This window comes from Globicephala melas, chromosome 15 (assembly GCF_963455315.2).
Source record: "Globicephala melas chromosome 15, mGloMel1.2, whole genome shotgun sequence".
Lineage (NCBI taxonomy): Eukaryota > Metazoa > Chordata > Mammalia > Artiodactyla > Delphinidae > Globicephala > Globicephala melas.
Window position 1 is genome coordinate 73,318,887 of NC_083328.1, and position 27,216 is coordinate 73,346,102.

A 27,216-nucleotide genomic window follows, 5' to 3' on the forward strand; every position below is an offset into this window, starting at 1 on the left:
GAGAATATTTGATTTCGCGACACCTACAGCAACTGCAACGGAATACTGAAACACCAGCGATTTCTACGATGACAACGTATAGATTCTGCCGATGCACCGTGGTTAGGGGCTTACATTCAGGACTGAAGCAAATGTCAAGTGTCAGTCGTAGGTCAGGGAAAACCAGAGCATCATTTTTTCCCACTCAAGTTTATGGACCCCCTTGGATTCTATCTACTACACGGCGTCTAGAAGGGCTAACATTTAAAAAATGGACCGAGACCGATTGTGGGTGGGGGCATGGGGCATCTGGAGCTCTCACACGCTGCAGGTGGACGTGCAGACCGATCCAGGTGCGGTGGAAAACTGCTCAGCAGCGTCTGCTAAACTTGACCATAGTCACGCCTTCTGACCCAGCGATTTGCATCCTGGGTATTTACTCAGAAGAAATGCATTCCTAGGTTCGCCAAAAGTCACAGGCAGGACAGGCTCATAGCGGCACTACTGACAATAGCAAATAACTAGAAACAAAACAGATGTCCATCCACACAAGAATGGAGAAATACACCGCATGTCTGTATACCCGAACATGACACAGAAATAAGAAGGACTAGTGCCACGTTCACTAACACGAACACATCACAACAACCAAACAGTGTCAAGAGAAATAAAGCAGATATAAAAGTATGATCCCATTTACATGAAGTTCAAAGACAGGCAAAAGGAATCTATGGTTTTGAGAAGAAAAGCCGTGGCTACTGCTGGACGTGGGGCGAGGGGGATGGAGGGGGCGCGGGACTTCTCGGGTGATGATGGTTTTGTTCTAGTTCTTGCTGGAACACGGGTGGTTCAGTTGGTGAAACTCCACGGAGCTGGGCATTTAGAGCAGCTAAAGTGCACGTCTCTGCAGGCGCGCTTCACACCACCAGCAAAGCTTACTTAAAGAAAGAATCACCCTGGACTTCCCTGGTGGCTCAGTGGTTGAGAATCTGCCTGCCAATGCAGGGGACACGTGTTCGAGCCCTGGTCCGGGAAGATCCCACATACTGCGGAACAACAAAACCCGTGCACCACAACTACTGAGCCTGAGCTCTAGAGCCCGCGAGCCACAACCACGGAGCCTGCGTGCCACAACTACTGAAGCCCGCGTGCCTAGAGCCCGCGCTCTGCAACAAGAGAAGCCACTGCAATGAGAAGCCCACGCACCACAACGAAGAGTAGCCCCCGCTCGCCGCAACGAGAAAGCCCGCGCGCAGCAACGAAGACCCAACAATGAAGACCCAATGCAGCCAAAAATAAAAAAATAAATAAATAAATTAAAAAAAAAAAAAAAAAGAATCACCCTAATTCATCGGGACGGGGATACACCCCCGAACTTTCTGTGGGTGGTGAGGTAACACAAGATCTTTGCGATACTTTTTTGTTCTTTTTTTTTCTCCTCAGTGAGCAAGTGTGATTTTTAATAATTATAACCTATAAAGCCATTTTTTAGCAATGGAAAAATCTGTGAGAGTTTTTCTAGAGACAGAGGCGCTAGGCCAGCCCTCTCTTCCAGATGAGGGCACTGGGGCTCCGAGACACTCAGAGAACCACTGCTGAGAGAGCGGCGCTATGGAAGGACTGGAAGAGATGCTGCAAGCAGAGGGCTCAGCACCCCTCCTGGCAAAAAGCGAGGGTCTAGTAGGTGTCAATTCAGAGCCCAAGATGAGAAGAGACAGACGGGGAGGCGAACATGCATAGAGGAAGGAGGAGTGGGCCAGGGTTGCTATGATGCCAGCAGAGGTGAGATGGGCCCTTCCACTTAGAACCTTCTAGAAAGCATGAAGGGCTGCTTGAGACCTGTTGGTCCAGAGAAGAGAGGCTTGGGCCAGGAGAGGCTGCCATGGAGCCGGAGCCCTCTATGGGGTTTTCCTGGACACCTGGCAGATGGCCGGCACTGCCCAGGGGTAGGAAGACCCCTCAGCCCCTAAGCAGCTGGATTCCAGAATCCCCCAGGCTCTAGGCAAAGGCAAGCGTTTCCATGAAATCCTCCCCTGGCACAAAGGACCAGGAAGTGAGTGCTCATGACGGAGGAGCTGATGAACTGCTTCCTAGAAGGATGTGGGCACGAGGAGGAGGTGAAAATAGGAAGGGAAGACCCCCAGCAGCCTCGGGGGAAGGCCCAGGGCGCAGCCTCCCTTCACGTGGTAGGACAGTGCAAAAATAAACGGAAAGGAGCCCTGGGCAGCAGGGGAGCTGGGAAACCGGCTGCCCTGGCCGAGTCCTGGGTAACATCCAATATGCACAGAGTGAAACGTAACCAGGTGAGGGGTGCCCAATTCAACAGCACCTGCATGTCCCGGCTGGGGCATCAAGGATGGAGATGCCGGCTGGAGGCAAGAGGCAGCATAAAAGCACCAGGTAAGCTCAAGGCGTGAGCCTCCTTCTCTAGAACGTGGCACAGACACTTGCTCCGTCCGCCCCCGGAAAGCAGTGGCTCTCAGCCAGGGGTAGTTTTGCCCCTTAGACACTTGGCAGTGTCTGCAGACATTTTAGGTTTGTCACAACTTGGGGAAGAGGATGCATCTAGCAGGCAGAGGCCCGGGAGAATGCTAAGCATTCGACAGAGCTCAGGACAGCCTTCATTACAGAGAATCATCCGGCACAAAATGTCCACACCCTGGAGCTGAGAAAAACCCTGATTTAAGTAACTCCACCTGGCCCTCAGCACCTCCTTCCCATCAGTAAAAGAACCACACTGTGAGAGCTGAGAGGGCCCCTGGAGACCAAGCACAGTCCAGGAAACAAGATCTACCAAAGCTCAATAACCTTACTCCCCACTCCCGACGCTTCTTTCCATAGGTAGGGAGCTCTACTCTGATAACACGCCTAGCCTCTTCCTTTCTCTCCTATTCTGCCTTGGGGAAGACTGACACAGCAGGGGCAGCAAACCTTTCCTTAAAGGCCCAGAGAGTAAATATTGTAGGCTTCAAAGGCCAGACAGCCTCTATTGCAACTATTCAACTCTGCTGTTGCGGGAAACAGTCACAGACAAATGGGTGTGGCTGTGTTTCAATAAAACTTTATTTATAAAGGCAGATGGAGGGCCGGATCTGGCTTGTGGGTTGCAGTTTGCTGACCCTTAGCATATGTGTCTGGTGAGTTTGGTGGGACAAATTGGACACACGTAACCCAATCCTTCCGTTGCCTTCCTGTGGGGAGTGATCTACCCCCAGGCACTGCTAGTTCAAGCGGGCTTGGCTCAGTGAGAAGTCTGTCTGACTCTGGAGTTTAGCATCAGGAAGCCCAAATGCCCTCAGAAGGAAGCCAGATCCTCCAACTTGGACTTCATCAGATTCCTCAAAGTACTATTTTGGCTTCCATCTGCTGACTCCTTAATTTGATTTCTCATTTGGTTCAAAACTTCAACAAGGAAGAAGGTGATCTTAATAAGCATCCCCTCAAAGCTCCCCAACACTTTCTCATGATAAATAATATTGGTGGTGGTGTAAACGTTTTCTTTTCAAACAACTGAATTAAAAAGAGTAAAACAATCGAGAGAAAAATATTAAGTAAATAATAGAATCAGTGTCCCAGGCATGTAAAGATCAATATATCCATTTAACAACTATTTATTAAACACCTAAGATATGCCAGGAGCTGTCTAGTCACTGGAAACACAGCAGTAAAGAAGACCCTCAGGATCCCTGACTTCACGGGACTCACTTTCTAGGGAGGAGGACTGTGACAAATAAAGATGGTGGTGATCGTGACAACACGATGAAGAAAATAAAGGATGATGATTCAACAAAGTGGCCAGAGATGGACCACGGGAGGTACCACTGGGCTGGGTAGTCAGGGTTGAGGAATGATGAGAATGCGTCAGAGGGAATATGGGAATATAAGGAAAACTTCTCCAGGCCGAAAGAACAGCAAGTGCAAAGGTCCTGAGGCAGGAACAAGCTTGGGGGCACACATCCCCTGAAATATTACATGCCAGATTTTTCATTTCGTGTGCATTTTCCTGGAAACACAGCTTCTGACACATTTTGAAGGGAAGACAGGACCACAAGTCATTTCAGAAGCACGGAACTTCACTCTCTTGGTTTGCAGAAGAGTGAACGAAAGCCCAGAGAAGGAGGCTCACTGAATCCCCCACTGGGGGAACAAGGTTCCCTCCCAGGTCTCTCCAGTCCCCAGCTCATGATCCTACTGGTTTGTTCCTGAAGATACAGGCTAAGGTCTTTCTGATGAATGTGCAACTTGAAATGCTAAAGGCCTAAATTCTTGGCCCTGCTGGTGGGATAGATATTTCTTGGGGGTGGGAGGTGGGGTGACTTTTTGGAAGCCCACCCCTGCCTATTATTTTCCAATGCCATGGGTGTCAACACATCCGGAGCTGCTTCCTCTGTTAGAATCTTCTCTTTCACATCTCCCTCCTCTTTCTAACCCCCAATCCTTCAAAACTCCAGAGTTTATTATTCAGCCTCCACAAGGCCCTAGAAAACAGGGCTTCAGTCAAAGGCTTTCAGGGCCAAATTAAATTTTGCTCTCACTTGATTAGATTTCACCAAGGCAGTTTTTAAAATGGTTACTCCGGTACCAGTTGAGGTGTGAGAAGCAAATTAGCATGGGCCCCTGGGGCACTGGGACTGGGAGATACAGGCAGGAGAATGAGCTGGAATTAAAATCAAGATTAAAAATACAGCCCATGTCATGGTTGGAGACTGGAGTCGCTGAGCCTTCGCCGCTGGGATGGTATAAAGGAAGAGCAAACTGGGGGCTGCTGCGGGGGTGTAACAACTTGGCAGGCAGATTAAGAGGAATTAAATGCCAGGCCAGGAAACACCACTGACAATGTGCTGGCTGATGGCTGCCCCTAGGATGCAGGGCTGGCATCAACGGAAGGGACAGAGCACTTACTGGGTCCTGTGTACCAGGCACTGGGTAGAAATTTACACCTGGCAACAGAGACTTTTGTTTTGCCTGCCTCGTCCTGACTACGATTCTTTGGGTACCACTGCTTCCTTCTGTAAGTATGCATGGCTGCTCTTAACTCCTGACTCCAGGGCTGCATGCATAATCTCAGCCTGACGAATCAGAGCTCTACATTCCTCTGGCTCCTGCCATTGGTTCAGGGATAGGCATGTGACCCAAGCTGGGCCAATGAGAGTCAGCCCTGGGATTTTAGGGAGCTACTGGGAAGAAGTTTTTCTTTCATGGGGCTTGAAGCTGGTGGGATATAAGCTTGAAACTGCTGGCAGCCATCTTGCCACCAAGAAGGGGAGAGTCTGTTTGAAGGTGAAGCAACATGGAAGAAAGCAGCAGAGGTGAGTGATGGAGACATGGAGAGAGAGAGAGAGGTGGAAAGAGAGAGAAATATGCTGGTGTGAGTTCCTGTGTCCACTCTTACCTGAAGCCACCTTTAATGCTAGCATTTTCAGTTACAGTGTTTCCCAATTTTACGGGACATTGGACAATGGGGACATTTTTAGTTGTCACAACCAGCATCAAGTGGGTGGAAGCAAGGGATGCTGGTAAGCATCCTATAATGCACAGGATGGCTCCCGAGGAAAAAGAATTATCTGGTCCAAGATGTCAGCAGTGCCAAGGGTGAAAAACCCTGAGTTAGGTAAACCAATAAATCCCACCACTCCACTTATGTTGTTGTTTTGTTTGCTTAATTCACTTTGGGTTGAGGTCTTTCACCTGCAATTAAAAGACCCAAGGAGAAGACAGTGAGGTGCTCAGTGTAGAGCAGGGTTTTGGCAAAGCAGATCTGGCCCGCCACCTGTTTTTGTAAATAGTTTCACTGGAACACAGCCACACCCACCTGTTTACGTGCCTTCATGCCTGCTTGCACACTGCAATGGCAGAGCTGGGTAGCTGCAACAGAGACCATGTGGCTGCAAGTCCCAAATATTTACAATCTGGCCCTTTGCAGGAAAAGTTTTCTCACCCTGGGTGCAGAGCAAAATTCCCTGCATGGGGTGAAGGGTCCCTCTGGGATCTGAAACACGGCTGTGGTGACCTGGAGTGGTGATGCCAGTGCAGCAGAAGTAGACTCTGAACTGGGCCAGGGTGGTGTGGGCTCCAGGGTGCAAAGGAGTGACACAAGGGGGATGGTCACGACAACAGAACAGGAGCCGCCAGTTACGGGCTGTCCTCGCCCCTGCACGGTCCCGATATGCACAAATGTCAGTTTCCACACTTTGGTTAAATGATACCAGTCTCCCACGGCATGGTTCAAATTTAGCTACGGCAGCATACTAACTGTAATTGCATGGAGTACAAATTTCACTATTAGCTCCTCTGTCCACAAATCACTGTGTCAATAACAGATGCCCATCACGGTCAGCTACATCTCCTCTTGCGAGGTCCATCAGTGACTGGTTACCGTCCACCTGTTATTCAGTTCACGTGCAGACAGCAACGCAAGTAGCTGTGTTGCCTCCCTGTCTCCCAGGGATACACCTACCAGACATTTTACAAAAGTGAATTCTCAAAAGGAGACAGCTGGCCACCAGAGGCGAAAGTGCAGCAAAGAAATGAAAAGTTTGAACGCTGAAATTGAAACCTGAGTTGAATGTCAATGGAGTCATAGAGGAGGTGGAGCTGACCGTGGGAATGTTGACACTCACTGTTTGGGAAACTCTAGACAAGTGGCTGAACGAACTTAGCCAAAGGTGAACTTAATCATCGATGTAAGTGAGGAAAAGTGGTTGTGATGACAAGGAGGAAGATATCCCAGGGGAAGGGATGTTAAAGGGATTCTTGGAGATATTGCACAACACTGAAAGCTGTGTGACCTTGAGTAAGTTGCTTAATCTCTCCATGCCTCAGTTTCTCCATTTATAAAATGGGGATAACAACAGTATCTACCTCCTGGGGTGGTCGTGAGAACTAATATATGCACATTGCTTAGAAATGGCACATGACAAGTGCCCACTAAGTGTTATAGTTTCATTAGCACCAACGCATCCCCCTTTTTGGCCAACTTCTTCCTCCGTTAATACCATGTCTAATGGAAGCCCTGCAGAGACAGATGTCAGAACCCAGCCTCTCCCCCTCCCCACACAGAGGGGATTCTCATCCCCCAGGTCCCGCCCTATCGCTCTCTCCTGGTCCTGCAGGCCTGGGCAGGCAGCTCTTGTCGGAAAGCTGAGCGCCTGCTTCCCCTCCTGACTGCTGCTTTCTTCGTGTGTCTGAGTTTAAGTGCTGCTGGGGAACCATTCAGAGGCTGATGGGAGAACCAGGCCCTTCTGTTATCTCTCCTAGCCCTGATTCTAACTGAAATTGCCTCGTAATGATTGCATTTGTGGTCTGTAAAAACTGTGTCTTGTGGCGACCGGAGACTGATACTAGCTGGCGGTAAACCTGGCACAGGAGGGCAGATGGGGGCATCACTTTGCATACGGGGGAGACGGAGGGTTTCGGCAGCTGGAGTAAAGCAGGCACGCCGGCTCATTCTCAGAGCGGGTCAGATCGGGCCAGGGTTGGGGGCACTATTGTTTTGCACCTCCAGGCAGTGATTCCCCTTAGTCTGGGTGGTGACTGTATCACATGGGAGGTGGTACAGGAGAGCAGCCAGCCGTGCCAAACCGTCTGCTACCTCCTAACACTCACCCCAGGCAAGTGGCTTCACCCCTCTGTGCCTCACTGGACAAGGATGATAGTACACCACTGCCTGCTGTCACGGGGAGCGGAAGACCCAACATGTGTACGGAACAGAAAATTGTACCTGGCACATGCCAAGTACCTAGCAAGTGGCGGTGAGCGGGACCGACAGCACCTCCACCTTTGGGACCCTCCCCTCTCCCATTGTGGGACATCTGGATGGAACTGTCAACAGGGCTGTTTCAAGGACACTGGCGTCTCTGAGCACACATTCATCCCACACCATCTTCGCCCACATCCTACATTAGAGAGAATCGATAAATAACTGAGTCAAAATATTCTGGGGGCTTTCCTGGTGGCGCAGTGGTTGAGAGTCCGCCTGCCGATGCAGGGGACACGGGTTCGTGCCCTGGTCCGGGAAGATCCCACATGCCGCAGAGCGGCTGGGCCCGTGAGCCATGGCCGCTGAGCCTGCGTGTCCGGAGCCTGTGCTCCGCAACGGGAGAGGCCCGCGTACCGCAAAAAAAAAAAAAAAAAATTCTGGAATGGACTGGTTGATCATGCTACATTTCACTATTTATATCCAAATATAAACATTTCATTAAATATTTATTCATTTTGATTGGTAGTTTCCCCCATAATTTGGAGCCAATATACCAATATATACACACATGCATACACACGTGTGCGTGCACACACAGACACACACTCTTTCTCTCTCTCTTTCAGGTGACCCCTGAAAAGCCATGGCCACTACACCCCTGGTTCCTCTTAAATACAAAGGTCCCAAGTGTCCATCAAGGTGTCCTTCCCCACCCAAGGGGCAGGTATATGTCTGAACTTGGCCAATCAGACTCTGCCCTGGGACTTTGAATCTTGAGCTAGGAGACTCAAAAGTGGAAGAAAGGGTTGGATTTCTGTAACACCGCCCATGAGACAGTTGCTCAAAAGCTGCAGTCGGAATCCTCAGATCCAGTGTTTGGGAATCCAGATGAAAGAGGCAAGGCCATCAGGATGATGTAGTCCCCAAAGAGAAATGTGTCTTTTGCTCCTCCATCCTCATGTCTTTGCGTACAGAGGAAATGGCCTCCATCTGGACTTGGTGCCGCCCCTCTTGTCCCTATAACCCAGACCCCGCCCCCAAATGGCCAGAAGGACCCTTCTGAACCCAACACCCTTCTGGTCATTCCCCTTCAGTGACTCCCCCGCCTGTCCTGCTACCTCCGCCCACATCTGCCGTCACTCACCCCTCTGCTCACTGTTCTGGCCACTCCCAGCCTCTTGTTCCTTAAAATGTTCCAAACTCACTGCCACCTCAGGGCATTTGCACCTGCTCTTCCCTTGGCCTCGGACACTTGCCTTCTCCCTTCTCACATGGACTGGCTCCTTCTCACTGTGACGTCTCAGATTAGACGTCACCTCTTCTGAGAAGGTGTCTCTGATCACCTTGCCTAAGGCCACCCAGCCCTCTCACCAGGCTATTTATCTTCTCCATAGCACTCAGCGCTCTCTGAAATTATCCTGTAGGTGTGTTTGTTTTCTTGTTTATCATCATTTCCCCAAGGATATTGGGTCCACAAGGCAGAGGCCTTTTCTGGGTGCTGTAGCCCTAGCCCAGTACCTGGCTAAGAGTGGGCACACAGTGACAGCTGCTGACAGGGTGCCTGGGTCGATGGACTTCGGGGAGGCACAGAGGTAGGGCAGTGCAAGACTGCCCCCGTCCAGTGTCTTAAGCCTCACACCCTCCCTGGGAGGGCAGGAGGGCTGGAGAAGTGGCAGCCAAATGTTTTACTAGAAGGGATTTCTATCACAACATCTGCAGGAGGGAATGCTACACGTTGGAAAAAGGTTACGTGGAGGTGGTGGAGATGTCAGTCCGAAGCCTGTCTGTGTGCAAAGCACAGGGAACACGTATCAGACCAACTGGAGCGATCTGCACCCCCCAGCGGACACCGGCGATGTCTGGAGTCTTTTCTGTTTGTCACAACTAGGGGAGGGGGGTGCTACTGGCATCTAGTGGGTAGAGGCCAGGGATGCTGCTAGACACCCTCTAGTGCACAGGACGGTCCCACAGCAAAGAATGATCTGACTTCAAAGCAACAGCGGCGCCGAGGTCAAGAAACTCTGTGCTGGGTGTACAGTTTCAAAAATTACGTGGGTCTCTGGTGATGGGGACAGGGGTGCGGTGTGGCTTTGAGGAACTTGGGTTCCAGAATCTGGAGGGCCAGGGTTTGAGCCCTGCCTCCTTGGGCAGACGAGTGTTCCTCTCTGAGCCTCAGTGACTTCATCTGTAAAATGGGGGCCACAGCGAATGAGATCATGTCTGTCAAAGAGTAAGAACTCCAAAAAAAGGAACTGTGAGTTCCCAAAATATAGCCTTTACAGGGGCGGGTGTGTGTGTGTGTGTGATGAGAACTCAGGTCTCTGGAGAAATGAAAATGGTTGTTAGAAACCAGATTCGACGGCATCTTGGAAAATGACAAGGCCCCTTGGAGACTCCAGTAATGAGCTCAGGGAAGGATGTTTACACTGCACAAAGACACCGGCTGAGCATGACACACATCTATTAGCGGAGATGGGCCAGAACGCGGAGCCGAGCCAACGACAATAAACAACGTTTGCCAAAGCGATTTGGAAAGGTCAGTGAAAAATGAAGTAGAACGCTGGAAAAGTCCATCTTTCCCAGGATAAACCACCCCGTTTCACAGGCAAGGAGTTTGGGAAAACACAAAGGGGTCTTCACCCTCCATGACCTCTTCCAAATTCCAGTTGGCTCGTGCCTCTTTCACACGTTTTGCCATTGTTTAATTAAATATTTATTGAACATCTACCACATACCAGGTACTGTTCTATGTCTTAGGGGTGAAATGGTGAACAAGACAGACAAACTTCCCAGTTCCAGATTATTTCCTGTGTTTATCCCTCTCCCAGTGAGATGATAATATCTGGCCATTTTTACGTATCGTTTGGATGGTTAACAAAACTTAATCTTTTCCTTCAGGTCAATTCATTTGATGCCAAACAGGCATTTCAAACTGGACTTTTGATTGGTTCCCCTAAAGTTGCTTCTCTCCCCACATTCTGGTAAAAGCCAGCTGCTCAGGCCACACACCCCAAAGCGGTCTTCAGTGGCCCTCTCCCCTCACTGATATATATATTGACGATACATCACAGTAGTTCCATGTTCAGAACAGACTCAGGACTGAGCACCTCCTACATCTCATTGGGACCAGCGTGGTCCAAGCCCCCACCTTCTCTCGCCTGGACCTTGCTGGGGCCTCCTCCCTGGTCCTCATGCTTCCCTGCCCCAACCTCTAGCCTCCCATCCAGCCTCCACAGTCACCAGAAGGATCCTGTTAAGTCACAGATCGAGCCCGAATTCAAACCCTTCAACGGCTACGCGTCACACTTGAACTGAGATCCAGAGTCCTTGTCGTGTCCCACAAGATCCCACGTGATCTGTCTCCTGCTCCGTCCTGGACCTCGTCTCCCCGCTTTGCCTTAGCCCATGCTGTTCCCGCCGCACTGGCCTCCTTCTGTCCTCCCAGCCCTTGAGGCTCATTTCTGCCTCAGGGCCTTTGCCCCTGCTGTTCCCGCTGAAGGAAGCATCTTCCTCAGACACCTGCATGGACCACTTCCTCACCTTTCCCAGGTATTTGTTCAAATGTTACTTTATTGGGTTACATCCCTAAGCATCCTATTAAAATGGCCTCTCCCCGCTCCTGGCTCTCCCTCTTCTCCTGACTTTGTTTCTCCACAATATTTAGCACCACCTGACAAATTTGTCTTGTGGCTTTTCCCCCCTGCCTGCCCAATTGAAACACCTGCTCCATGAGGGCAGGGGTTTCCGCCTGCCTTGTTCCCACTGTATCTCTACATCTAGGACAGAGCCCAGCAAGCACGAAGACCTCAATAGGTATCTGTGGGATAAACGATGAAATGATGGAACCAACGAATGCCCAGGTGATGGGAGGCCTGTGGGAATCCTGTCCAACTGAGGGACTCGCAGATTCCTGTCGCCCAGCACCCAGGGTGCACCGTCCTAGAGCAGAAGAGTAGGTGGAATTGTTAAACTGTCGTCTTTCTATTTGATTTTGTGGCGTCTGGTGGGCTGAATCGGGATCTCTTCCATCCACGTGGGGCAGGGCTTCCCTGGGGGTGGAGGGGGTTCCTGCACAGCTGAAGAAGGGCCCCAGGCCAGTGTTCGTCAACAGCAATCACTCTCAAGTGTTTCAGTATCAGGGTCCCTTCAGACTCTTAACTGTTATTGAGGATGTGAAGGAGTTGATTATGTAGCGATAGTTACCATATTAGAAATAAACACAGAAATTTAAAACGTATGAGTTCATTTAAAAATAGTAATAATAAACCTACTTGTTGGTATTAATATATGTATTTCAAAAGGATAAATAAATATATTTTCCCCCAACAAAATAACATGAGTGAGAAGAGCTGGACTGTTTTATAGTTTAGCAAATATCTTCAAGTATCTGGTTGAACAGGAGAGAGCTGGATTCTCACATCTACTCCTGAATTCGATCTGTCGTGATTCGTTGATCAGGTTGTGTTTTGTGAAAAATCCAACCTCACGTAGAAATGCACACAGAAAGTGGGGGAGTCTCTTCATACCCTTTTTAGATGGTTGTGGGTATGCTCTGTACCCATCAGAAACACCAGGAAGAAAATGAGAGTTAAAAGGCAAATGATGTCTTGGTATTATCGTGCAAATGGTCTGGGGTCCAGGGTTCCTGGGGCACACTTTGAGAACCGCTGGGTTAGAAGGTGATGACATACCACAACAACCCCATGAGGCAGATACTATTTCTGTCCCCATTTTACAATTGGAGAAACGGAGGAACAGAGAGGTGAAGTCCCCTTCGGCCCAACATCCTCCAGCTGGCGGGTGGCAGAGCTGAGACTCAAACCCAGGTGGTCCGTCTCCAACCTGACTTTTGGCGACTATACCTCATCCTGCATCTTGGTAGGGCAGCCACCCAGTCCCTGCAGATTGGAGCATTTCCCATTCGATGGAGTAGGGAGAGGCAGGGAAACAGGAAACAGCCAGTGGACAACTCAACGGCCAGAGGCGGGAAGGATAAACGGACCTCGTTATCCGAGAGATCCTGCTCCTTGATGGGCTCAGACTACCCTCCAAAGTGCTTTCTGCCAGAAGCGCAGACAGAAGAGAGAGTCCACCCTGAGGTCGCTCCACCCTTCCAGGATTCATCTGGCCGTGGGCTGGAGGGACGGCCATTCCCAGAGCCTGAGCTCTTTGCCCTTCTTGAAGCACAGACTTGGGAATCCAGGAGGGAACCACAGACATCATCAAGATCAGTGTTTCCAGGCGTATGGGGTTGGAGGGAGCATTTTTATCCTGGGAGGCAGTCAGGCATGAAGGCTGAGCGTGAGCTCTGGAACGGACATCCTGGGTTTAAATCCAGCTAGTTTCACCTGCCAGCCTCAGTGTTCCCATCTGTAAAATGGAGATAATGATATGCCTACCTAAGTTGCTGGGAAGGATTTAGTGAGAAAATGCAGGGAAACTGCTCCCAAATGATGATTACTGTTTTTTGTTTTTTTGGCTGCGTTGGGTCTTCGTTGCTGTGCACGGGCTTTCTCTAGTTGTGGCGAGCGGGGGCTACTCTTCATTGCAGTGCACAGGCTTCTCATTGCGGTGGCTTCTTTTGCTGCGGAGCACAGGCTCTAGGTGCCGGGGGCTTCAGTAGTTGTGGCACATGGGCTTAGTTGCTCCGTGGCATGTGGGATCTTCCCAGACGAGGGCTCGAACCCGTGTCCCCTGCATTGGCAGGAGGATTCTTAGCCACTGCGCCACCAGGGAAGTCCCTGATTACTGTTTTTTTTTATTATAAAACTATGATTTATCAAGATGTTACATATTCATTCAGTGAGTCAGTCAATAAATATTAGAAGAGCACTCTTATGTACCAGGCATGGTTCTAGGAACTAAGGATACTATTGAACAAAACAGAAGAAATTAAGAAACAAACAACCCCAAATCATGCCCTCATGGAACTTAACATTCTACAGTTGGGAACAGTCCAAAGTGGGGAACTGTGATTCTAGGAGGCTGTCCTAGTAATGCAGGAGAGAGACTGGGATGGTTCTAACCAGGTGGGCTCAGAGGGGTTGGTTGGTTTCAGGCTATTTCTGAAGGCAGAACAAACAGGATTTGCAGATGGATTAGATGTGGTGTAGGAAAGAAGTGAGCAGTCAAGGATATTTCAAGGTTTTCGGCCGGAGCATCAAGGACAGACTGTCATCATCTAGGAAGGGGCTGCCATGGGAGGGGCAGGTTCTACAGCGGGGGTGATAAAGAGCTCAGGGTCAGACCCGTTAACCTCGAGGTGCCCGACAGACAGCAACTGGAGATCTGAGTCCAGGTTGAGGGGAAAGGTCTGGGCTGGGGTAGAAATTTGGGAGTTGTCAGCATTTAGATGACAGTTAATGCCACAGGACTAATGAGAGTGAGATCACCTAAGGAAGGGGTTCTTAATCGGAGGTCTGTGAACTTGGATGGGAAAACCACATCTTTCTTTATTTTCCTGGTCCTCTAACTGGCATTGCCTTCAATTATGAATGAAAGCAACAAGTCGTAGTAACAGTAGGCCCTGTGCCTTTGTTACCCACACAAGACAGATATTTTCATATCCCAGGACAGTTAATGCGGACATCTTGAAATATCATTTAAGCCAGCACTACTTCCAAATCACACAGTTATCACACTTATCAGTTATCAGCTAAATAACTATTCCGTCGTGCTATTCAGTGTGTAAAAAAGAATACCTATCACAGCTTAAAAAGTATTTTGGTGAATGTATTTTGACGTAACTGGCTTCCTTCGTAATTCTGTGTATTTTCTTCTATGCGTTTAATTTGAAAATATTATTCTGAAAAGGATTCACAGCCTTCACCAGGCCCCAAGGGTGTCCCATGGCACTAAAAGGGGTAAAATCCCCAGTTAGGGCATGAGGATAGCTAGAAGAGGGCCCAGGTCCTGGGCTCTGGAGTCAGGGGTCAGGGTGATGAGACGCCGGCCCTAGGAGGCTTGGTTGGAGGTGCGGGTGGCACAGGAGGAGAACCAGGTGAGAAGCCAGATGTAGGAAGCTGTCAGCTCAGCTCCACGCTGCTCAGGATGATGGCCCTCCCCTCCCCAGGATGAGTGACATACTGACCACAATCCCCACCATGTATCACAGCTCCCAGAATGCATCTCTTCCTCCGCCCAGCCCCAGAGCTTTGCGCGTTAGATCTGAGAGTGTATTCAGCTCAACCATTTCCCAGTCACTAGTTTGGATAACAAGCGGACACACTGTGCATGATTCCACGCCTGCAACCTTTCCTCTGCCCTTGGAGTTCACTGGCTCCCTTTCTTCCTCTCCCCTGGGAGAGAACGTATATAATTTACAACAGGGCAAATGTGAACAAGATTCCGGCGCTCTCATGAATGAATGAAATGGACCAAGAATAAGAGAAGGAGAGGTGTGCTGTGAATGGAGATCTGGGCCCTGCCGATGAAGTACCACAGAATCCGCTGTGTCACCCAGGGTCTATGTGTTCCTTCTCCACAGAATGAGAACTACCAGCTGGGCACAAGGCTGCCGGAACGGAGCTTACAGACTCAGCCTTGCTTGCAGCTGGAGGTGGCCATGACCAACTTTCAGTAGAGATGTGGATAGCTGTGGTATGTGAATTCTAATAATGGCCCTACTGGAAGTGGGTGTGCCTCCTCTGTTGCTTCTACTTCGTGCTGGCTGGATGTGGACGTGGTCAGCCATTTTGGACAAGGGCAGTCCCCCAGGAGGGTGGAGCAATGTGACAGGAGCCTGGGTACCAATCCTGTGTGTGCCGTATCACACCTGGGCTGTGATGCCCAAACTGTCAAATGAGAGAGAGAGAAATAAGCATCTATCATCCCTAAACCACTGTTAGTTGGGGACTGATGTGCCCTCAGCTGTACCTATATTCTAAAAATACTGGGGGTAGCTGAGATATAGACACAGCTGGCTACTGCCATCCAGGGGGTCAGCAAACCTTTTCTGCAAAGGGTCAAACTGAAAATATTTTCAGCTTTGCGGCCATATGGTCCCTGTTACAAAATCAACTCTACCACTGTAGAGCAAAAGCAGCCACAGACAATACATAAATGGATGGGCATGGCTGTGTTTCAATAAAACTTTATTTATAAAAACAGCTGATAGATCCCTGTGAGCTGTAGTCTGCTGACCCCTACTATTCAGGAATGTTGCCAATATTGGCAAGATCATCTTTTTTTTTTTTTTTAAAGAGCTTGGAATCTGAATTTTTGAGTGAAATTTCTAGGTTTTAAAAAACACCTTGTAACTCAAACAATATATTTAGCCTTGAAGTGTGGCTGCCACTTTGCAAAACCCAAATTTGGTCCTAAGGGTGCAGAATTGAAACTGAGCTGGCCCAGGCCACATTCCCATCCCACCCCTGCTGCTGGTAGAAGCGCCCTGAGCTGTGAGACCATAGCCATTTGTCATTTGTCTTTCAGAGCTCCTGGTCGGAGCAGAATATAACAACCCCACTAACTTTCTGGGGGCAAAGCTGGGGTCTCCTGAGGAACAAGTGATAAATGAGAAGAAGGTGCTTTTGCAAACTCCAGAACGCTACAGATATTAGATGCAAAATGCCACAGGGCTGAAGTCTTTTGTTTTTGTGGCAGACAAATTGGCTGAGGAAGCAGGGCTGGGAAGAAATACATTAAATAAACCCAGAGCCCCAAAGCTCTTAGGACTGGAGCATTTCTGATCTTCTGTAACTGGATCCTTTCAACTTTGGGCTGCTTACAAGGTAACATGAATCTCTTTCTTCTGCTTTTGAAAAGACACCAAACGCAGATTGCTGCATGAAGTGATAAATCAATGCTGTAAAAGTTCTGGGTGCCAGAGATGGGACTGTGCCGAACTGAGAACTGTGGGAAAACGAATGAGGAAGGCGGGGGCATGATTATGCATGAAGGAGGCATCTTGGGCTGGAAGCAGAGAGAGCTGGGGGCTGGGGAAAAGCCTTCTTTCCACTTGCCTCTTGAGGTGGAAGCTGGATTTGGGTTTCTGTAGTAGACATCTGTTTTATTCATCTGCCCAGCATCAATTCTCCTGTCTTTTCGTAAGTGTGCTTCTGCAGGAACCAACATTTCCCCTCTCTCTCAGTGTTACCTGTTCAGGTGAGGCTGCATCTAGCTCCCAGCTCCTGGACTGGGCACATGATCTGGGCCTGGCCAATCAGGGTATCCCACGTCCCTTGGCCTCTGTGATTGGGTGAGGGAGGGACATATGACTCTAGCTGAGCCAATGAAAGCCTCCCCTGAGACTTTTGCTGGAGCATCAGAAAGAAGCTCTCTCTTTCAGGCAGGGTCACTACCCTGGTAAGATGGGACGTGTGGGGCCATGTTAACATCACAAAGGTGAACTTTCCTAAGAATAAAGCCAACCCAAATGAAAGAAAATCCAAGAAGCAGAAAGACTGGGTTCTGATGACAATATTTGAGCCCTGGAACTCAGCCAAATTTGCCTGAACTAATTTCAATTATATTTCTTACGGCAGAGAAAGTCAGAGAGCAACCCCAATTCCACTTTGTTTTCATTTTCTGCTAACTTCAAGCCTAACGCCGAAGAGTCATCCATTCATTCACATTTTTATTGGGTACCTAACACCTGCCAGGAACTGTTCTTGGATCTGGGGATGTACGTAATGAACATAACAGGTGAGAAATAAGTTCAAAACACCTGAGATATAGGTCACAAACAACTGTCAGTTTGAGGACAACATCGTTTCATTTTACTTCACTTCTTTCACCATGAATGCACTCACAGAAGCACCTTTTTATGTTGATCTAGTTTTCAAGACTCGGGTGATAAAGATTTATTCTGCTTTATGAAAGACCACCAACAAAGCCAGCCAAAATCCTACCCCAATCTGAGAAAAAAGAAAAGAGTCATTTTTTCCCTCCCTTAAGCAAATATAAAATTTCTTATACCTATATTGTTGTGTAGAGCACCAGAGAGTTACACCACAGCTTCACACAAAGGCATTATCCACATTTTCATAGTGCTTCTTGCCGTAAGATAGAGCCATCTGACGGCGAGTCTCTAGGGGGTTATTTGATTTTTCCATTTTACTCAGATCTCCATGAAAGCCTGAGAAACGCTTCACTGAAATCGGCACGGTGTTGAGGAATGTTTAGCAAGGACTCTTAAAGCACATTTGAGCATGTAAATTATTCTTGAAAAACATGTCACAAGTGGTATGTAATTCGCATTTTGTATTATCGCTCAAAACACAACTACGTATCAGGAAAATGAGTATTTCTATTTTCCCATGAGAAAACAACAGTAACAACAACAAGAGAACACCTGAGATGATTTCAAGGTGAGTGATAAGTCCTACAAGAACATAAGCAGGGTATCATGGTAGAGAGTGGTGGGGGTGGGGAGCACTCAGTGACACAGGGAAGCAGCAGGGACGCTAAGACGGAAGTTGAGGGCTGACAAGGAACAAGCTGTGTGAGCCGTGCTCTAGGCAGCGGCAACCGAAAGTGCAAAGGCCCTGGGGAAGGTCTGACCTGGGAATGTTTGAGGAACAGCAAAGAGGCCAGGTGGTCTGAATGTTGTCAGAAAGAAGAAAGAGGGGTAGCAGATGTGGACAGAGAAGTGAGGAGGCCGAGGCCATGCAAGGAGCTGTGAGTTTATTCTTTTTTTTTTTTTTTTTTTTGCTGTACGCGGGCCTCTCACTGCCGTGGCCTCTCCCGTTGCGGAGCACAGGCTCCGGACGCGCAGGCTCAGCAGCCATGGCTCACGGGCCCAGCCGCTCTGCGGCATGTGGGATCTTCCCGGACCTGGGCACGAACCCGCGTCCCCTGCATCGGCAGGCGGACTCTCAGCCACTGCGCCACCAGGGAAGCCCTGTGAGTTCATTCTTAAAGTAGTGGGCAGCCCGTAGAGGGCTGGAAGCAGGGAGTGACATGATTATATGTCCACTTTGCAAAGCCTCGTCTAGCTGCTGAGTAGGGAGGAGGAATGGCTCACCACTGGGGAGATGCAGGACAAGCAAATACCCAGAGGGAAGGGTGGGGCTGCCGCTTGCGTGCCCCTTCACCAGCCCCTGTGTTCTCCCTGCTGCTTTGGGGGAGGTCGTTGTTATCGAGGAAGGCTGGGCTGTAGATGACACTGAGGCCCTGGCCGAGCTGCCGTGCTGGCGGCATCGAGGGTGGGCTGCTTGGGCCTCTAATTAAATGCTGGCCTCAGCTACCCGCTCCCTGGGAGGGTCATGCAGTTTCAGTAAATGAGGACCGAGGCCCATCCGTTCCCTGGAAACTCGATTAGTGGGGAGTGGACCCCTCCCCCACACCTGCCCTCATTGGGATGAGCTGTATCTGAAAATCTTTTGATACTTTTCTTTATTTATTTTGGCCACACCGCACAGCATTCAGAATCTTAGTTCCCTGACCAGGGATCAAACCTGTGCCCCCTGCAGTGGAAGCATGGAGTCTTAACCACTGGACCGCCAAGGAAGTCCCTTTTTGGTCCTTTCACAGTACGATTTTGTCCACATTCTCTGACGTAAATCATACCAATGTTTTCTTAGGTCAGTCTCCCAAGGCAATAGATATAAAAACAAAAATAAACAAATGGGACCTAATCAAACTTATAAGCTTTTGCACAGCAAAGGAAATCATAAACAAAATGAAAAGACAACCTATGGAATGGGAGAAAATGTTTGCAAACGATGTGACGGACAAGGGCTTAATTTCCAAAATACACAAACAGCTCATATAACTCAACAAATAAAACCAAACAACCCAATCAAAAATGGGCAGAAGACCTAAACAGACATTCCTCCAAAGAAGACATACAGATATGGCCAAGAGGCACACGAAAAGCTGCTCAACGTCGCTAATCATTAGAGAAGTGAAAATCAAAACTGCAATGAGATATCACCTCACACCAGTCAGAATGGCTATCATTAACAAGTCTACAACTGACAAATGCTGGAGGTGTGGAGAAAAGGGAACCCTGTTACACTGTTGGTGGGAATGTAAACTGGTGCAACCGCTATGGAAAATAGTATGGAGGTTCCTCAAAAAACTAAAAATAGAGTTGCCATATGATCCAGCAATCCCACTCCTGGGCATATACGCAGACAAAACTCTAATTCGAGAAGATACATGCACCCCTATGTTCATAGCAGCACTATTCACAATAGCCAAGACGTGGAAACAACCTAAATGTCCATTGGCAGATGAATGGATAAAGAAGAGGTGGTATGTATATACAATGGAATATTACTCAGCCATCAAAAAGAATGAGATAATGCCATTTGCAGCAACATGGATGGACCTAGAGATTATCATACTAAGCGGTCAGTCAGAAGGAGAAAGACAAATACCATATGATATCACTTACAGGTAGAATCTAAAATATGATACAAATCAACATATCTATGAAACAAAAACAGACTCACAGATATAGAGAACAGACTTGTGGTTGCCAAGGGTTGGGGGGTAGGGGAGGGAAGGAGTGGGAGTTTGGGATTAGCAGAGGCAAACTATTATACATAGGATGGATACACAATAAGGTCCCGCTGTAGAGCATAGGGAACTATATTCAGTATCTTGTGATAAACCATAATGGAGATAAGCAGAAGATGGCGGAGTAGAAGGACGTGCTCTCACTCCCTCTTGTGAGAGGACTGGAATCACAACTAACTGCTGAACAATCATTGACAGGAAGATGCTGGAACTCACCAAAAAAGATACCCCACATCCAAAGACAAAGGAGAAGCCACAGTGAGATGGTAGGAGGGACACAATCACAATAAAATCAAATCCCATAACCGCTGGGTGGGTGACTCACAGATTGGAGAACAATTATACCACAGAAGTCCACCCACTGGAGTGAAGGTTCTGAGCCCCACGTCAGGCTTCCCAACCTGGGGGTCTGAAAACGGGAGGAGGAATTCCTAGAGAATCAGACTTTGAAGGCTAGTGGGATTTGATTGCAGGACTTCAACACGACTGGGGGAAACAGAGACTCCACTCTTGGAGGGCACACACAAAGTAGTGTGTGCGTCAGGACCCAGGGGAAGGAGCAGTGACCCCATAGGAGACTGAACCAGACCTACCTGCTAGTGTTGGAGGGTCTCCTGCAGAGGCAGGAGGTGGCTGTGTCTCACTGTGAGGACAAGGACACTGGCAGCAGAAGATCTGGGAAGTACTCCCTGGCATGAGCCCTCCCAGAGTCCGCCATTAGCCCCACCGAAGAGCCTGGGCAGGCTCCAGTATTGGGTCACCTCAGGCCAAACAACCAACAGGGAGGGGACCCAGCCCCACCCATCAGCAGACAAGCAGATTAAAGTTTTACTGAGCTCTGCCCACCAGAGCAACATCCAGCTCTACCCACCACCAGTCCCTCCCATGAGGAAACTTGCACAAGCCTCTTAGATAGCCTCATCCACCAGAGGGCAGACAGCAGAAGCAAGAAGAACTACAATCCTGCGGCCTGTGGAACAAAAACCACATTCACAGAAAGATAGACAAGATGAAAAGGCAGAGGGCTATGTACCAGATGAAGGAACAAGAAAAAACCCCAGAAAAGCAACTAAATGAAGTGGAGATAGGAAACGTTCCAGAAAAAGAATTCAGAATAATGACAGTGAAAATGATCCAGGACCTCAGAAAAAGAATGGAGGCAAAGGTCGAGAAGATGCAAGAAATGTTTAACAAAGACCTAGAAGAATTAAAAAACAAACAAACAGAGTTGAACAATACAATAACTGAAATGAAAAATACACTAGAAGGAATCAATAGCAGAATAACTGAGGCAGAAGAACGGATAAGTGACCTGGAAGATAGAATGGTGGAATTCACTGCTGCGGAACAGAATAAAAAGAATGAAAAGAAATGAAGACAGCCTAAGAGATCTCTGGGACAACATTAAACGTAACAACATTCGCATTACAGGGGTCCCAGAAGGAGAAGAGAGGGAGAAAGGACGCAAGAAAATATTTGAAGAGATTATAGTCGAAAACTTCCCTAACATGGGAAAGGAAATAGCCACACAAGTCCAGGAAGCACAGAGAGTCCCATACAGGATAAATCCAAGGAGAAACATGCCAAGACACATATTAATCAAACTAACAAAAATTAAATACAAAGAAAAAATATTAAAAGCAGCAAGGGAAAAACAACAAATAACACACAAGGGAATCCCCATAAGGTTAACAGCTGATCTTTCAGCAGAAACTGCAAGCCAGAAGGGAGTGGCAAGACATATTTAAAGTGATGAAGGAGAAAAACCTACAACCAAGATTACTCTACCCAGCAAGGATCTCATTCAGATTTGACGGAGAAATTAAAACCTTTACAGACAAGCAAAAGCTAAGAGAATTCAGCACCACCAAACCAGCTTTACAACAAATGCTAAAGGAACTTCTCTAGGCAGGAAACACAAGAGAAGGAAAAGACCTACAGTAACAAACCCAAAACAATTAAGAAAATGGTAATAGGAACATACACATCGATAATTACCTTAAATGTAAATGGATTAAATACTCCAACCAAAATATACAGATTGGCCGAATGGATACAAAAACAAGACCCGTATATATGCTGTCCACAAGAGACCCACTTCAGACCTAGAGACACATACAGACTGAAAGTGAGGGGATGGAAAAAGATATTCCATGCAAATGGAACTCAGAAGAAAGCTAGAGTAGCAATTCTCATATCAGACAAAATAGACTTTAAAACAAAGACTATTACAAGAGACAAAGAAGGACACTACATAATGATCAAGGGATCAATCCAAGAAGAAGACATAACAATTGTAAATATTTATGCACCCAACATAGGAGCACCTCAATACACAAGGCAAATACTAACAGCCATAAAAGCAGAAATCGACAGTAACACAATCATAGTAGGGAACTTTAACACCCCACTTTCACCAATGGACAGATCATCCAAAATGAAAATAAATAAGGAAACACAAGCTTTAAGTGATACATTAAACAAGATGGACGTGAGTGATATTTATAGGACATTCCATCCAAAAACAACAGAATACACATTCTTCTCAAGCGCTCATGGAACATTCTCCAGGATAGATCATATCTTGGGTCACAAATCAAGCCTTGGTAACTTTAAGAAAATTGAAATCGTATCAAGTATCTTTTCTGACCACAATGCTATGAGACTAGATATCAATTACAGGAAAAAATCTGTAAAAAATACAAACACATGGAGGCTAAACAACACACTACTTAATAACCAAGAGATCACTGAAGAAATCAAAGAGGAAATCAAAAAATACCTAGAAACAAATGACAATGAAAACACGACGACCCAAAACCTATGGGATGCAGCAAAAGCAGTTCTAAGAGGGAAGTTAATAGCAATACAATCCTACCTTAGGAAACAAGAAACATCTCAAATAAACAACCTAACCTTACACCTAAAGCGATTAGAGAAAGAAAAACAAAAAACTCCCAAAGTTAGCAGAAGGAAAGAAATCATAAAGATCAGATCAGAAATAAATGAAAAAGAAATGAAGGAAACAATAGCAAAGATCAATAAAACTAAAAGCTGGTTCTTGGAGAAGATAAACAAAATTGATACACCATTAGCCAGACTTACCAAGAAAAAAAGGGAGAAGACTCAAATCAATAGAATTAGAAATGAAAAAGGAGAAGTAACAACCGACACTGCAGAAATACAAAGGATCATGAGAGATTACTACTAGCAACTATATGTCAATAAAATGGACAACCTGGAAGAAATGGACAAATTCTTAGAAATGCACAACCTTCCGAGACTGAACCAGGAAGAAATAGAAAATATGAACAGACCAATCACAAGCACTGAAATTGAAACTGTGATTAAAAATCTTCCAACAAACAAAAGCCCAGGAACAGATGGCTTCACAGGCGAAATCTATCAAACATTTAGAGAAGAGCTAACACCTATCCTTCTCAAACTCTTCCAAAATATAGCAGAAGGAGGAATGCTCCCAAACTCATTCTACAAGGCCACCATCACTCTGATACCAAAACCAGACAAAGATGTCACAAAGAAAGAAAACTACAGGCCAATATCACTGAGGAACGTAGATGCAAAAATCCTCAACAAAATACTAGCAAACAGAATCCAACAGCACATTAAAAAGATCATACACCGGGCTTCCCTGGTGGCGCAGTGGTTGAGAGTCTGCCTGCCGATGCAGGGGACACGGGTTCGTGCCCCGGTCCGGGAAGATCCCGCATGCTGCGGAGTGGCTGGGCCCGTGGGCCATGGCCGCTGGGCCTGCGCGTCCGGAGCCTGTGCTCCGCGGCGGGAGAGGCCACAGCAGTGAGAGGCCCGCGTACCGCAAAAAAAAAAAAAAAAAAAAATCATACACCATGATCAAGTGGGGTTTATCCCAGGAATGCAAGGATTCTTCAATATATGCAAATCTATCAATGTGATAAACCATATTAACAAAATGAAGGAGAAAAACCATATGATCATCTCAATAGATGCAGAGAAAGCTTTTGACAAAACTCAACACCCATTTATGATAAAAACCCTGCAGAAAGCAGGCACAGAGGGAACTTTCCTCAACATAATAAAGGCCATATATGACAAGCCCACAGCCAACATCATCCTCAATGGTGAAAAACTGAAACCATTTCCACTAAGATCAGGAAAAAGACAAGGGTGCCCACTCTCACCACTCTTATTCCACCTAGTTTTGGAAGTTTTAGCCACAGCAATCAGAGAAGAAAAGGAAATAACAGGAATCCAAATTGGAAAAGAAGAAGTAAAGCTGTCACTGTTTGCAGATGACATGATACTATACATAGAGAATCCTAAAGATGCTACCAGAAAACTACTAGAGCTAATCAATGAATTTGGTAAAGTAGCAGGATACAAAATTAATGCACAGACATCTCTGGCATTCCTATATACTAATGATGAAAAATCTGAAAGTGAAATCAAGAAAACACTCCCATTTACCATTGCAACAAAAAGAATAAAATAACTAGGAATAAACCTACCTAAGGAGACAAAAGACCTGTATGCAGAAAATTATAAGACACTGATGAAAGAAATTAAAGATGATACAAATGGATGGAGAGATATACCATGTTCATGGATTGGAAGAATCCATTGTGAAAATGACTCTACTACCCAAAGCAATCTATAGATTCAATGCAATCCCTATCAAACTACCACTGGCATTTTTCACAGAACTAGAACAAAATATTTCACAATTTGTATGGAAACACAAAAGACCCTGAATAGCCAAAGCAATCTTGAGAACGAAATACGGAGCTGGAGGAATCAGGCTCCCTGACTTCAGACTATACTACAATGCTACAGTAATCAAGACAGTATGGAACTGGCACAAAAACAGAAAGATAGATCAATGGAACAGGATAGAAAGCCCAGAGATACACCCACGCACATATGGACACCTTATCTTTGATAAAGGTGGCAGGAATGTACAGTGGAGAAAGGACAGCCTCTTCAATAAGTGGTGCTGGGAAAACAGGACAGCTCCATGTAAAAGTATGAGATTAGATCACTTCCTAACACCATACACAAAAATAAGCTCAAAATGGATTAAAGACCTAAATGTAAGGCCAGAAACCATCAAACTCTTAGAGGAAAACATAGGCAGCACACTCTATGACATAAATCACAGCAAGATCCTTTCTGACCCACCTCCTAGAGAAATGGAAATAAAAACAAAAATAAACAAATGGGACCTAATGAAACTTCAAAGCTTTTGCACAGCAAAGGAAACCATAAACAAGACCAAAAGACAACCCTCAGAATGGGAGAAAATATTTGCAAATGAAGCAACTGACAAAGGATTAATCTCCAAAATTTACAAGCAGCTCATGCAGCTCAATAACAAAAAAACAAACAACCCAATCCAAAAATGGGCAGAAGACCTAAATAGACATTCCTCCAAAGAAGATATACAGACTGCCAACAAACACATGAAAGAATGCTCAACATCATTAATCTTTAGAGAAATGCAAATCAAAACTACAATGAGATATCATCTCACACCGGTCAGAATGGCCATCATTAAAAAATCTACAAACAGTAAATGCTGGAGAGGGTGTGGAGAAAAGGGAACCTTCTTGCACTGTTGGTGGGAATGTAAATTGATACAGCCACTATGGAGAACAGTATGGAGGTTCCTTAAAAAACTAAAAACAGAACTACCATATGACCCTGGAATCCCACTACTGGGCATATACCCTGAGAAAACCAAAATTCAAAAAGAGTCATGTACCAAAATATTCACTTCAGCTCTATTTACGATAGCCAGGACATGGAAGCAACCTAAATGCCCATCGACAGATGAATGGATAAAGATGTGGTACATATATACAATGGAATATTACTCAGCCATAAAAAGGAACCAAATTGGGTCATTTGTAATGATGTGGATGGATCTAGAGACTGTCATACAGAGTGAAGTAAGTCAGAAAGAGGAAAACAAATATCTATTACCGCATATATGTGGAACCTATAAAAATGGTACAGATGAACCGGTTTGCAGGGCAGAAATTGAGACACAGATGTAGAGAACAAACGTATGGACACCAAGGGGGGAAAGTGGTGCAGGGGGTGGTGGTGGTGGCGGGATGAATTGGGAGATTGGGATTGACATGTATACACTAATATGTATAAAATGGATGACTAATAAGAACCTACTGTATAAAAAAAATAAATAAAATAAAATTCACAAAAAAACATAATGGAAAATAATGTGAAAAATATATATGTATAACTGAGTCACTCTGCTGTACAGAAGAAATTAACACAACATTGTTAATCAGCTATACTTCAATTAAAAAAAAAAAAAAAGAAGGTAAGGTTTTGTCCTGAAGGATGGGACAAAGGAAGGGGAGAAAATCCACAAGAGACCCTTAGAACAAGGCCCGGGAAGACCATCAATCAACGGATATTTAATTATTACCTCGGAGGAATGTGACACTAAGCTGATCCTTCAAAGAGCTGTTCTCATCGCCATTAGACTGATGCCCCATTTCTGTGACAAATATTTTGTAATGCTCCTTTATTTTCCTGCAGGGAAACTTATAGGTAATGAAAGCTACGTATGCACATCATTTCCAAAAAATCAATATAATGCTCTAACTGCAATCTACAAGAAAAAAAAAAGGAAGGCAATTTATAATAACGAAAAATTTCAGCGTGAACTTTCAAACACACCCATCAGGGAGACAGGATGGAGCAGTCGGATGCGTGCGCTTAGATTCACGGGCAGTGTGACGGCTACAAACACAGGGTGGGCGTGGCTGTATGTCGAACAAACACAGAGTGGGCGTGGCTGTATGTCGGATGCTTCAGGTGGCCCTGCCATCAGTGAGGAGATTGTCAGCAACAGGGAATAACTCTGGGAAAAGTTCTGCATTCAAGTACAATAGACCCTCCACCTACTTATCCTTATGTTCCTGGAAAATTCAGAGTGTATTAAAAGAGTGCAAAAACCCCTTCAGTTTTTATATATAAAATGGACTTATGGTCAAGGCTCAGATAACAATAAACATCAAATAATCCACTCATATAATGATCTGGTA

At 46.6% G+C, this 27,216-nt stretch overlaps 1 protein-coding gene across 3 annotated transcripts in view; it reads right to left on the reverse strand.

Moving 5' to 3' along the window:
• SULF2 (sulfatase 2) overlaps window positions 1-27,216 on the reverse strand; it is a 141,073-nt gene that overhangs the window by 49,609 nt on the left and 64,248 nt on the right. The gene's annotated exons all lie outside the window — the stretch shown is intronic.